Below are 13296 nucleotides of genomic sequence, written 5' to 3'. Positions count from 1 at the left end.
TGTGCTTCAGGTGATTTGAAGAGCGTATGTGTATTATTGTGAATATGCCCATGCTGGCCAGTTATGTAATGTGACTTTGTAGAAAATTAACCACTCCTTTGCGCAAAATATTGACGTGTATATTGATGTGTGCAACAGCTTATTTTAAATTCTATAGCTTTGACTTTGTATCATTAACAGTTTAATTCCTCCTTAACAGCAGATTGTGTGTGTTACATGCCTGATTTAAAAGCATAGTTATATGAGGTACTTGCACCACTGTCAGTTGTAATGTAATTAAAGCTGTGCTAACGCATATTTACCAATTGATCAAATTACTATGAGGTGATAGGGTTTCGTGGAGTGATGAACAAACAGAGAATCAGCATCCAACTGTTTCCCACAGCACTAGGAATATTTTAGCGCCTTTCAGCTATTTTTGGAGGGGGATTGTGTTATAATCAACAACTTCCCTGTTTTAGTTTAGTTTCATCTTTTTCATTAGCTATCTTTCCAGCAGCAGGCAACTGTTTTAGCAAAGAGCGACTAATTGATGAATATAGTGGAGCATTTAGCACCTAAAGAGCAAGTTATTTCCATCTGGAGTTGGTGGAGACCAAAACAGACCTCAAAGAAAAGTAAATATTGGATTTCAATTTGTTGGATGGCCAGAAACACAACTCTAAATAAATTGTTCTCAGTGTTTGCTAGACGTGTAACTGTTATTAATACTATCAACAACGTAACACTGATATTGTACCAATGTTGTGTTTACAGCTTCACAGTTTCTCTCAATAGCTGTTGTAAAAATCAAACATTGTTATAGTATTCTTTAATGGATATAACTCTATCTTATAATCCTATATTAGATGCATTTGAATCCCTGAGTTAATAAATGCACCACTCTGGCACATATTAGTGCTACAGACACTAATAACACACATGTCCTCACAAGGTTAGAGAATACATACAGGGGTATGTGGGACATTGCAAACACACACACACATCAATACACCTGCATCATACAGCGCTCTGAGTATCAGTATAGGTAAAAACGATGAAAGTACATAAAGACAAGTAACCTCAGCAATGCATATCAACTAATCACACACACACTCACTGTCCTCTCATTTCTCTCCTCTGTTGCCTCACTCTCTCCATGTGTATCAATACTACCATTGATTCAATGAGCCACGGGCGTTACCGGGGTCAGAGCTGTGTTGGGATATCAGTTGCCCAGGGCAACATCTTCATCGGTCCGCCCCCACATCCTACATGAAGCCCCCGTCCCTTTTGTCCATGCGCTGCACTGTATACCCAATGATGCACCGTGTGTTTGTGTATATCACTATGGAGCTCCGGCTGACAGCAGCTGTGTACGGCTGTTTATGTATGTGTGTGTGTGTGTGTGTGTGTGTGTGTGTGTGTGTGTGTGTGTGTGTGTGTGTGTGTGTGAGAACGACTGCGTGGGAGAAAGGAGTCGATGAGTCATAGCACACATACCAGCAGGACACAACAGCTCCCCCTGTTGCCGGGGCAGGGGAAGCCCCGGAGGTGTGGGTGTATTGTCAGGGAGAACAGAGCTGACCGTGACATCATAGGACGTCTCGCTCCCACACCAGAATGGGGGAGAAGTTCAGGGAAGAGGGGGGACAGGTGGAGGCAGTGGTTCTTTCTTAACGTTAGGGACGGACTGGTGAGAGCAGAGTCTGTCACTCATTCCTGAGTTGTACTAATACTTTGATAACTGCAGCTTTCATCAACTATTAACTTTTATGAATGAGCCTCACTGTTCAGTCCAGTTTTTTTCCGGGAGGATTTAGCGAAAGCATTGATTGAGAAGTGATCTCGAAGGAAGAAAGTTATTATTATATTACTGTTGGATCTGGGTGCTTTTCTGTGCACTTATGTTAGAGTTGACATATATGTGAGATCATATCTATTCATTCAATGATGATATCATTCATATGCGTTACTAAAACAATTTGTTGAATGTGTTTTAATTCTATTACTTTGTTGTTTTGTGTTTTTTTTTGTTGATAACAGGAAGTGTGGGTTGACAACACAAATACTACCTAAATTATTAGTACTACTTAAGTAGTACATATAATTCAAATTTCCAGTATTTGTTTTCTAAATTACTGCATTATGTAGGTCATTAATAAATGTATTTAAAAAGGCACATGCCATGCTGTTACATGTCATACTGTTGCATCTGTTTTTAACATTAAATAACGTCACACATAGGCTCAACTGGTGATTTCAAGAGTGTAGTAAACTTTGGATTCAAATACTGAAATCAGCAGCCCTGAGCATGTGTGTGTGTGTGAGGGGGGGGGATCCAGTAGGTGTGAAACAGCATGCATCACTCTTCAAGCCTCTGTACTTTGTTGTACGCCGGCCCAGTTCACTAAAACACAAGCACACACACATTTATACACAAGGACAGGGCCCTCACGCTCGCATCAACTCATACGCTCACATGCACGTGTGCGCGCACGCAGCAGGGAGAGGAAACTGCAGCACAATGATAAGGTCTGGGAACACAATGGGCTCAGCAGTGCACAGACAGAAGCCAGGACCAGTTTAGCTCTGAAAGGTCAACAAGCCTCTCCAAGCTTTCATTCAGTTCCCCCAGTTATTATTGTTCCAACATTATAATGATTACTCTGATGGCCTTTATTTTGCAAATGTGGGAGCCATCCGGAAATACCAATGAAATATGAAAAAGCAGGCCGGACCAGCGAAGAGAAAAAAAGGTTACTTATGTTGGAGGGTGAACTTCTTTGACGTCAAGTTTCCCATGGCCCGGCCCGGCCTTGGATTGGACTTCAGGTTCATCTGAGATCTCTGGTGAGGGGCCAATTGAATGCACATCTGCTTTTATCCACACAACAGACAATAACTCCTGTCATGATAGTGAAGGTACTGTTTGCCGAATGTGTCCTCTGTGCACCCACACAAGTGTTATCGGTTACTCTGCCGGCTGAGACCTCTGCTCAGGCTTTGACAAGAATTCGTTCGTTCATAAATCCTCATCTACCAACAACAATGGTAAAGATGTCATTTATCCCACCCAACGGGTGCAACAAAGCTAACAGGAGACTCATGAAGATGTCACTCAATTAGTCTGTAGACGTCCACAGTATTGAGAAGAAGGCCAATCAGCCAGACTAACTCAAAACACCTGTGTGGCTTCAAAACATATAGGGACTAACTGACAAAATGTGAACACGTGTAAGATTAAAATATACTTTAAAGCTGCACCTTGAGACTTTGTGCACCTTCAAACTACAGTAAAAATAACTTCATTGTGTGTTTTTCTTCCAGTACACGGATAAGATATTAATGCATTTCTCAACAAATATCCCTAACTTCGTCGTCATCTTTCTTATATTCCTGTAACCTAAAAACTGTACAATTAGGCCTCCATATCAGCAGGACAATTTTCATCATATGTGAAAACAGGGATAAAATAACAAAAAACATGCTTCCTGTATTCTTTATGTGCGGTGAAATCTGCTTATTTCTTGCTTTGCAAATGTGACACATTTGGTACCGCGTGGCATCGATAATGACGTCTTTGTCGCCTCACATCGCATAGAATGAGCCTGTGACGAGCCTCTCTGCTGGAACTGCTGAATCTGCATCAAGACATCAATTCAGCCCACGAGTGGCGCCGAGCGCTCGGGTCCGTCTGAGCGAACGTCTGACTGATCCTTCAAAGCAATGAAGGAGCAGAGCAGGTCACAGCCCACTCCGAAATGTCACGGCCATTACACAATCCCTGCCCGCATGTATTTTCTCTGTCGGGACACACCAGCTATACCCCTCTGCCCGCTCTGAGGTCCTCCAACAAGACAAAAAGGTCAGGACATTAGAGAGAGGAGAATGGACTCTGGCATGCACGCCTAGCATCAGGCAAAAGGTTAGCATGCAGAGTGGGAATTTGGACAATTAGAGAATGACCATGACCCACTCTCTCTGACCTTGATGCTGACTTATTGATTATGTCATAGTTATTGTGGGTAAGTGACCTATGAAGCTCTGCTTTCAAGTCTGGCTTTGTTGAATTGGTGTGGTGAGTGAGCAACTGGACATTTGAAGAGCCCAGAAGGGTGGCTCAGATCACTGTCATACGACGTGACGAATCATCATCATCATCAGAAGTCACCGTTAATGGTAAAACTGAACACAAATCATGGATTCTAGAGTTTACTTTTTTTTGTGTCACCAGTCAATTTAACATGGCATGCCATGAAAAGGAAAGAAAAAAAGTTTAATTTTGTTTGTAATTCATGTCCCATGCCAATAAACCTGACCTCTGCCCAATCACTTTCTTTTTCCCCTGGAAAGGCAAACCTCCTGGGACAAACAAAGCTTAAGATATTGCTGCCAACATCTAAAAGCAGCATGATTAAAAACAGAAAGCCTTGGTGATGGCACTCATTTCTACAAAGACAGTAGTTTCTCACCATCTCAAAAATGTCAGAAGCCCAAATATAGTTCTGCAGCAGAGGGTTACATGTGAATATCTTCTCCAAGCTGGATAAGAATCTGTAAATGAAGGTGGTTGTTTTTGTTTCCATGAGAGTGATACTTTCTACCGTATGAAGATCTGTTTTTTTTCCACGTGTTCAAAAGCAGTAATCTCACCAAAGACACAGACAATTGGAGCCTCGTAAGTGGTAATGACTGTTTGCTGATGTTTTTCAGGCAAACAGTCGCCTGCGGTTATGTGAGACAAAGAAATTCTTCACCGTTCCGTGTGCGTGTCAGACAGAAAGCATCAAGGCAGAAAGTACGGTATAGTAAAGGATAGTATAGTAAATGGAATGTACCATATACTGGTTCTGCATGTTTCAGCTCATTAACTACCATGGTTCACATTACTTTTCCAAAGCAAACCATGCGTTTCACATTGATTTTCTACCCTCTAGAAAGTGGAAGTTTGCCCAGAAGCTAAAAATCAATCTAAAAATCTATGCTGTGCTTTGAAAAATGGTCAGAACTAATGTAAATTAAGTGAGGAAACTTAAAGTGAAATGGCTAACCAATCACATTAGAATTGTATTTTGACTAAGCTGAGTGACTCTTGAACGCAACAGATTATGTTTTGTTCTCTTGTGGATGATGAGGAAAGAAGACAGTTCACTAAGTCAACAAATCCTTCAGCGGTCTTTTCTATTCTAATTTCAAACTTTAAAGACATTTTTCAAGAAGACATTTCTCCTAAACTGTACATCAATTTCTGAATAAATGCGAGGGGGATATTAACTAAAGCTTTGCAGACTGTATTTTGGCACAAAATACCTGTGTTTCACCAATGTTTTGCACCTGTAAAACACTGGAAACAGTTAGCCTGGCTCTGTCCAAAGGTAACAAAATCCACTCACAAAATTACCCAGGACTACTTCTTAGCTGGGCACCGCAGTCTTGTGGTCACTGCGAGGTTACCAGGCAACCAGAAAGTCATTGAGACGGTGCTGCACATAACGACTTGACTTATACCTTAATTTATGTAGTGATTAAACAAATGAGCCATGACGTGTTAATTAGCTAACTTTAGAGTCACTGGAAGGCGGATTTTGTTACCTATGGACAGAGCCAGGCAAGCTGCTTACCCGTTTCCAGTTTTTGTGCTAAGCTAAGCTAACGGGCTGCTGGCTGTAGCTTCATATTTATCGTAAATATATGGTAGTTGTGCCGATCTGATCATGTACCTGTCTGCAAGATAGTGAATAAGCTTATTTCCTAAAACGCAGAAGTTTTTCTTCAAAGCTACTTGATGTTTGTGCATTGTTGCGTGTCTCTTGATACACATCATTGTGAACATGCATGGCCTTGTTAGCTTCTGATGACATAGCAGATGCCTGGTGTTTGTGCACAATGTTGATCTCAAAACAAAATACTACATGTATGTGGAAACCTTGGCGAAAGAAAGACTGGGCACTGTGCGTGTGTGCGCGTGCGTGTGCGTGTGTGTGTGTGGATAAATGTCCAGTGGCTCTGCATCAGTGCACACGCATGTAAGTGGGAGGAGAGCCATATGCTTCATTGTCCATGTGCTTTTCGCTCGCTCGTTAAAAGCTAATTTCTCTCCCCCCCCACCATCTCCCTTGCCCAACACCACCCCCTCCCTCTTCCCCTGGCTCGCTGTCTTGTGCGATCAACAATAGTCTATTCTGTGCTGTCCCGTGCGAGTGGAGACACACCCAAAGCCAAGGCCACGGTGCGAGGGGAGATTTTTGGGTGGTGGCCAACTGAGCGGGACACTGGCTCAATTCTCGTCTGGGAGCGTGGATCCTGGCTCGACAAGAGGGAAGAGGTGGTCTGTTTGGCAATTTTAGTGGTCATGTACCGCAGCGATTGGTAGGCCCACTGCAGCATGTTACTAAGGGTACATGGACAGATTGGGGAGTAACTGAATGCATTTGAAAAAATATATATTATGACTTATTTCTTTTAAATATATCCATGTATTGAGTCAGCTGTAACACCTGAACACCACCCTGTTTTCAGAGGGCATGCAAACTTGTTGGCAAGCGAGCAGAGAAGTTGAAACAGTTGGTTAAAAGTAATGGATACTTTGTTAAACTAGATCAAGCAGGTTGCTAAATGTATGAGACAATAATTGAAACAGCTAAAAGAAGTGGACAAATGGTTGAAATTAGCTAAATTAGCTAGAAAGCTAAAACAGAACAAGTAATCTATTGGATACATGTTTAAAGTAGACACCTAAGAATAGTCATTATAAACTGTCAAAATAGATTGAGCACTGGATAAACAGTTAACTAAAAGTAATGGATACAAGTTGAAAAGGCTAAAGGGAGTGAACCAATGGTTGGAATGGCAAAAGATAAATTGCTGAAATTTGTTAAATTAGCTAGTTAGCTCAAAGATAAAAGTAATGGATAATAGTTTGAAATGTCCAGCATGCCCACTCCAATGATGGTAGTAGCCTACAAATTCTATCAAAAAAGATTGTGAGAATATCCACTTTTATACATTTAGTGGAGTAAAGTACCATCCAGCACCATGCCATCCATTCAATTTGGTCTTCAATGTTTCTGGTTGTCGGAGCCCCGAAAGTCCCCACCTCTTCACACACACACACACACCAAGGCTCGGCCACAATACGGGCCCTGATGACGGCCGGGCCACATGCTGACGGTCGTTCTATCGACCCGTTATTCTCTATCAAGACAATCTGTTCCTAAGTGCCACAGCTGGAGCCCCCCCACACACTCTGCTGCCTCCTCTGATAAGACCAGACTCTCTTCATTGTCTGATAACATAAATATGACACACCAACACACCATCTGACGGTCCCCTGTCTGCACCAGCCAGCCTAATTATATAATTATCCCTTGTCTGATTGTGCCCGTGCAGCTGAGACGAGGGAGGGCCTTTGTGTGGCGGTGGAATGTGGTGCGCTTGGCATTTTTCAGCGAAAGGGCAGCTTTCTGGATGCCGCTGCCAGAGGAGAGTAGAGGAGGGTGAGATCACAGCTGCTGGTGCCCACTCTTCTTTTTTCTCTCTCTCTCTTCTGACTATATCACTCAGTCAATCTTTCTCTTGCTTCTCTAGATCAATCTCTGGATCTAGCTCTCTCACTTCTGGACAATCCCATCTCTCTTCTGTATCTGCCCCCCCCCCCTTTATCCTCTTCATCTCCTTCTCGCTAACTATTCTGCCCAACACTTAACTCCTCTCCAGACCTTCACGTTTGGCAGATCCAGCTGTCTTGCAGATGAAGTGGCCTTTCGAGATGGAATGCCCAGGATTTGGCTCTCCGATGATAAGAGCTGACAGACTGTTTCAGAGAAGCCGAGCGGCGATTTCTGATAGCGAACTCGGAGGCGACTGCTCCGTCGCATGATAGGAAGGCCCTGCTATTGTTTCTGGTGGAGAGCTGTTGAGGGGATAAGAGGGACTAGAGCGCGAGCAGGTGTTGGGAGAGATTACAGTATAGGCCTCGAAAGCATGCACCTCTTTTCTTGAATCAAAGTCAAAAGCAATAAGCCGGGCGTCACATAAACCATGTTCTCCTACACAACAATAGAGGATCCAGACCTTTTTTCTGACATTTACATCAAGGGCCTCCCAGTCTTTGCACATCACTACAGGTGATTTTATGAGTTTTATTACTTTATCAGATGCCTTTTATACTCACTAATGAAAACAGCAGGGCTAAGAGTATTTTGGCGCCAACGCTTTCCCTCTGAATTCCTCTGTAGGACCTGCTGTATAATTCAAGAACATATCGTCATTTCAGCAGACCTAGCCAAGATAGATTGCACTTTCAAACACAAATATTCACACCCTGAGGTGAACTTGTATGTCCGAGGCCTCAACGGGCTCAAAAGTTTGAATGCAAGGTAGGAGAAAACCAAGTTCTTCCCAGTGCTGCTCTGCATTTTGGAGTAAATACAGGCGTCACAAGAGTTCACGTTGCCGATCAGCTGCAGTAAACAAGTGTATCAGAGACCTGAGACGGCATTGTTTAACTGCAAGTGTAAGTAGCAAATCTGCATGCTGTCTGCAGCAGAACCACTGGTAACCAACAGCACTTGAGAAATTCCCATAGAATTCCGAGCTGTCCGTCTGATCCCTGGGCCCGCTCGTCAAAGCCCCCTCTGGTGATCACACAGCACGGAGTATGTGAAAGAATGCTGTCGGGACACAGCAGGACACAGGGGGCCCATGTATTCCCAGCACAAGCTTCCTTACATGCCCCCAGTCATTTTTTATTTTTATAATGACATCAATAAAAGTGAAAAATTTGATCACAAAGTACAACCAGAGACCGTGGCAACAGACCCCGAGACAATATGTGTAAATAAACAGAGAAGTTGGATGAGAGATATAGTTTGGGTGCCGGAGCCAAGCGGAGGACCTCTCCCACTATGGCTGTGAGAGCTCCATTGTTTTGCCCATCTCAAATAGCCCTGACAAATTGTGCTGAATGTCCAACCTCTGTCTAAACTAGAGGCATCTTCCAAAAACATGCTGGCACGGCACCAGAGCTCTATTTTCCCATCCGGATTAATGATCGTCAGCTGCCACCGCTCCACAGCGCCCCTGCTGGTGAGTGCAGTTACAGTGGCTATGAAGGGCAACTTCAATGTGCAGAAAAGATTTATATTATGGACTAACAGGCATTTTCATTAGTATTGCAGAGCTTTGATTAGATAGTTTTGCAAAAGTCCTTCAAATTAAAAGCTTAAATGTATAAAATAGTGGGTTACAGTTCTCATTATGCATTATGCCCTAAGGAAACTTTATTGTCTCTCTTGCAAACAAAACCTTTCCTGCATAACTCCATCCTCTGTTTCTATTCCCCGTCCTCTATTGTATTACATCCAGCTGACAGGTGGAGAGTGCAGATTGAATGATAGTTGAATGGTGCCACCATGTGTTAGTGCACATTTATTGCAGTTTACAATTTACAGACTCAGTCAAATGAATAATCAGTTAATCGTCAGATCATCATTTTAAAGAAATAGAAAGATAACGTGTTCTTTACTCTCCTTATGTGTTGATCAACATAAAAAGGAAAAGGTAAATCTTGCAAACACTTGAGACAAAGTGTGAGATAAAAATGTTCAAATACCACTTCAAATATTCAAATATACAGCTTTCAAACCTGATAGTATTAAATCTTTCAAAATTGCAAATACAAAAATATATTATACAGTTTGGTATATCAAATATTGTGAAACTAATGTCATTGTGACTACATTAAAGACAAAATGGCAACTGCAGTTAAGATTGTTTCTTAGCCACAGGCACTTGTGTGCGTTCAGCTGAGTGCATTTGCGACATAACCATTGACTTCTACCGAGGTATGGCTGCAGTCGATCACAAGAGCTTGTTTCTGTACAGCGAGGCGTGGCAGTCGATGTGTCTGAACTCGGCTGCAAAAAGGCCAAACAGGCAGAAGAACAACATGACCAAGGCCCATTCACATACAGCAGCCCCAGAGGGAGAGCCTTTGTTGTGGAGAATGACCACTGAAGGCGGGACAGAGCGGTCAAGGAGTGCAACACTAAATAAATGCAAATCAAATAGTTGTTTAACCCTTCCGTTGCCCTTAGTCTGTATAAATCCCATGTCCTGTGGCTGAAGCTGTCTTGCGGACTTCACTGATTATCGCATGTAGGGCAGAATGCCAGTGTACAGCCTTTGCATATATATATTTTACACCTGTAGCACACAGTGTGGGTTTTACAGTCCTTCTTTAGTGGGCAGATCTGACACTTCTTGCGCTTACTTGCCGCGGGTGGCGAAACGGTGGCAGCCTCCTCTACCGCCGTTGCCGCAGCGGTGCCCGGGGCAGCTGGATGCAGCGGTTGATCACGTGATCTAGCCCTCTGGACGGCTTTCACAAGAGCGGCGGACGCTTCCGTGCGGGGGAGACGCTCCCTCCTTTCCATGAACGGAGTCACAAGGGCCTTTCCCAGCTACTCGAGGAACACCCTCCTCTTGTTCCGCTTACCAGGCATCCAGTCGGGGTTCATCTCTCGCCATATCAGGAACGCGTTGTACGAGGACACGTCAATGATGTTGTGAAACACGACCAGCGGGCGGTCGTCCTTCTGCAGCTGTACGTGCCGATCACCTTGTCTAGGTTGTCCACGCCTCCTTTGTTGTGGTTGTAGTCTAGGATGATGACAGGCTTCCTGTCGTCGCGCTCGCTAATGTCGGCCTCCGTGTGCCTTGTGCTCAGAAGTACCACGTTCTTGTTCTTCTTTGGGAGGTAAGAGACCACAGTGGTCATGGGCGTGAAGGCGAACTTGGAGGACAAGACCTCTCTGTCCTTCAATGCTAGCAGTGTAGAGGGGAGCTCGGGTTTGTTCTTTCGAACTGTGCCAACCATGGTGATGTTCCTCTCCAGGAGCTGCCTTGTGAATTCGTAAGAGGTGAAGTAATTGTCACATGTGACATTGAGACCCATCAGTCCCTCTGTGACATCAATGTACTGCCGGAAGGGACAACGGCCTGTGGGGCGGGGCGGGGTAAATAATTGGTTATCAGTGTGTCACGGAAACCGGTGGTGACGATATTGTCTTTTATATTATTTATATATTATTTTATTGAAAAAAGGATTACAGATATGGCTAATGACAGTATATCATGTTGTTACATTGTAATAATATAACCTCGGAACAAAACCAGTTGCTCGTCCACTGTCACTTCAGGCCCTGGGTTGTAGAGGAGTGGCAGCCGCTCCACCCACGTGTCCCAAACCTCTCTCACGGCTGCCAGTTTGTCCGTGGCACGTCTCGCTTGTCTCGTCTCGCAGTCGTCGAAGCGGATGAGTCTGGAGTACGTGTGAAAGAGTTTGAGTGGCATCGTGGCACGGAAAATCACCCTGCCACTCTCTGCGTCCCACAGGCTAGCTGCGGCCTCGCCCCGGGACCTGTATACACCGGCCAAGATTAGCAGCCCTATGTAGACGCGCAGATCGGTTTTGTCCATTCCTTTCCACCCGTATTTCCGAAAGCCCTCGAGATTGGTGTTGTCCAGGACGATTTTTTCTATTGCCAGTGTGACAAAGAGGCAGAAGGTAGAGGCGATGTCATGGGCGTCGCACGCGGCGTACCTTGTGGGTCCACCAGGGGTTGTCGGCGTGGCATTTCGCCTAGCTCTGCCCCGGTGTTGCGCGTAGGAAGCGGAGGACCAAGTTATTTCTCCTTTTTTTGAGAGGAAGGTCCGCCTTTGCACTTGAGATGGGTCGACTTGGTAATCGTCTTCTTCTTCGTCTCCTTCTTCGTCTTCTTCGGCGTCTCCTTCTTCGTCTTCTTCGTGGTTACGCGAAGGTGATTCGGGCTGCACTGGGTTGTAGTCTTCTGCTTCTTCTTCGCCTTCTCCTTCGGCGTCTTCTTCTGTGTCTTCTCCTGCTTCTTCTTCTCCGGACACATCGTCTTCTTCGGACACATCTTCCTCCACCTGGTCTTCCGAATCACAGTAGTCCTGCTGGTCGCTTGACAAAATCTGCTTGAGTACCTGTTTGACAGTGAAACGCGCAGACATTACGTAACTACCTGAGAGATGCCCACCACCACCACCACCACCACATGTCTGTACATGTAGAGAAGATGACGTTAGTAATGGTTCGTTATTGGTTTTGTCCCCGAGCCCCCTCTGTGTAGGAACGGTCAGCTCATTGTCAGCATCTTTCAAGGTGAACGTTATGTTGGAGGGGTGGAAGCTGGCGGTTTCTTTTTGTTCTTGTGCAATTGGAGGATGTGGCCGCACAGTCAGAGTTTAGCTTTGACCCACATGAGGACAACGGGAGTGAGAGATGTAAGAGGGTAGTGAGACGCGAGGAGAGAAGAGACTCTTGAGGCGGGTCGCTTTGACTCACACGAGGACAACGGGAGTGAGAGATGCGAGGATAGAGACTCTGAGGCGGGTCGTTTTGACCCGTCGGGACAACGGGAGGTAGCGTAGCGAGGGGAGAGAGCCTCTTGAGGCGGGTCACTTTGACCCACCCGAGGACAACGGGAGTGAGAGATGTGAGAGGGTAGAGAGACGCGAGGATAGAGACTCTGAGGCGGGTCGTTTTGACCCATCCGGGGACAATGGGAGTGAGAGATGTAAGAGGGTAGAGAGACGCGAGGACAGAGACTCTGAGGCGGGTCGCTTTGACCCACCCGAGGACAACGGGAGTGACAGATGTAAGAGGGTAGAGAGACGCGAGGACAGAGACTCTGAGGTGGGTCGTTTTGACCCAACGGGACAATGGGAGGTGGCGTAGCGAGGGGAGAGACTCTGAGGCGGGTCGTTTTGACCCAACGGGACAACGGGAGGTAGCGTAGCGAGGAGAGAGACTCTGAGGCGGGTCGGTTTGACCCGTCAGGACAACGGGAGAGAGAGACGCGAGGGGAGAGAGACTCTTGAGGCAGGTCACTTTGACCCATCGGGACAACGGGAGAGAGAGACGCGAGGGGGGAAGAGACTCTTGAGGCGGGTCGCTTTAACCCACCCGAGGACAACGGGAGTGAGAGATGTGAGAGGGTAGAGAGATGCGAGGAGAGAGACTCTGAGGCGGGTTGTTTTGACCCACCCGAGGACAACGGAAGGGGTTTTCAACAAACAATCGATTATCCTCCGCCGGTCGTTTCTTCCACACGCACGCACGCACACACACACGCACACAGACCAGGCTCACACAAGCGCACACAGACCACGCTAAACACAGGGATTCGCACTTTGACAATGAACACTCGCACACCGTAGCAATTGGTATACCCAAGGACTTATTTTATTTTTGTTTTTAGACAACAAACACGGTTACACAGCTCGTTA

The 13296-nt window shown here is 45.3% G+C and overlaps 1 pseudogene; it reads right to left on the bottom strand.

The window, feature by feature from the left end:
* Positions 1-6159: 6159 nt before the first annotated feature.
* LOC116394499 (piggyBac transposable element-derived protein 4-like) lies at positions 6160-12018 on the bottom strand (annotated as a pseudogene).
* Positions 12019-13296: the final 1278 nt, after the last annotated feature.

The sequence above is a fragment of the Anarrhichthys ocellatus genome, unplaced genomic scaffold, assembly GCF_004355925.1.
Source record: "Anarrhichthys ocellatus isolate YVR2014 unplaced genomic scaffold, GSC_Weel_1.0 scaffold40, whole genome shotgun sequence".
NCBI classification, from domain to species: Eukaryota; Metazoa; Chordata; class Actinopteri; order Perciformes; family Anarhichadidae; genus Anarrhichthys; species Anarrhichthys ocellatus.
The sequence above is the reverse complement of the archived record's forward strand: the minus strand, read 5'-3'. Positions and strand labels throughout refer to the sequence as shown.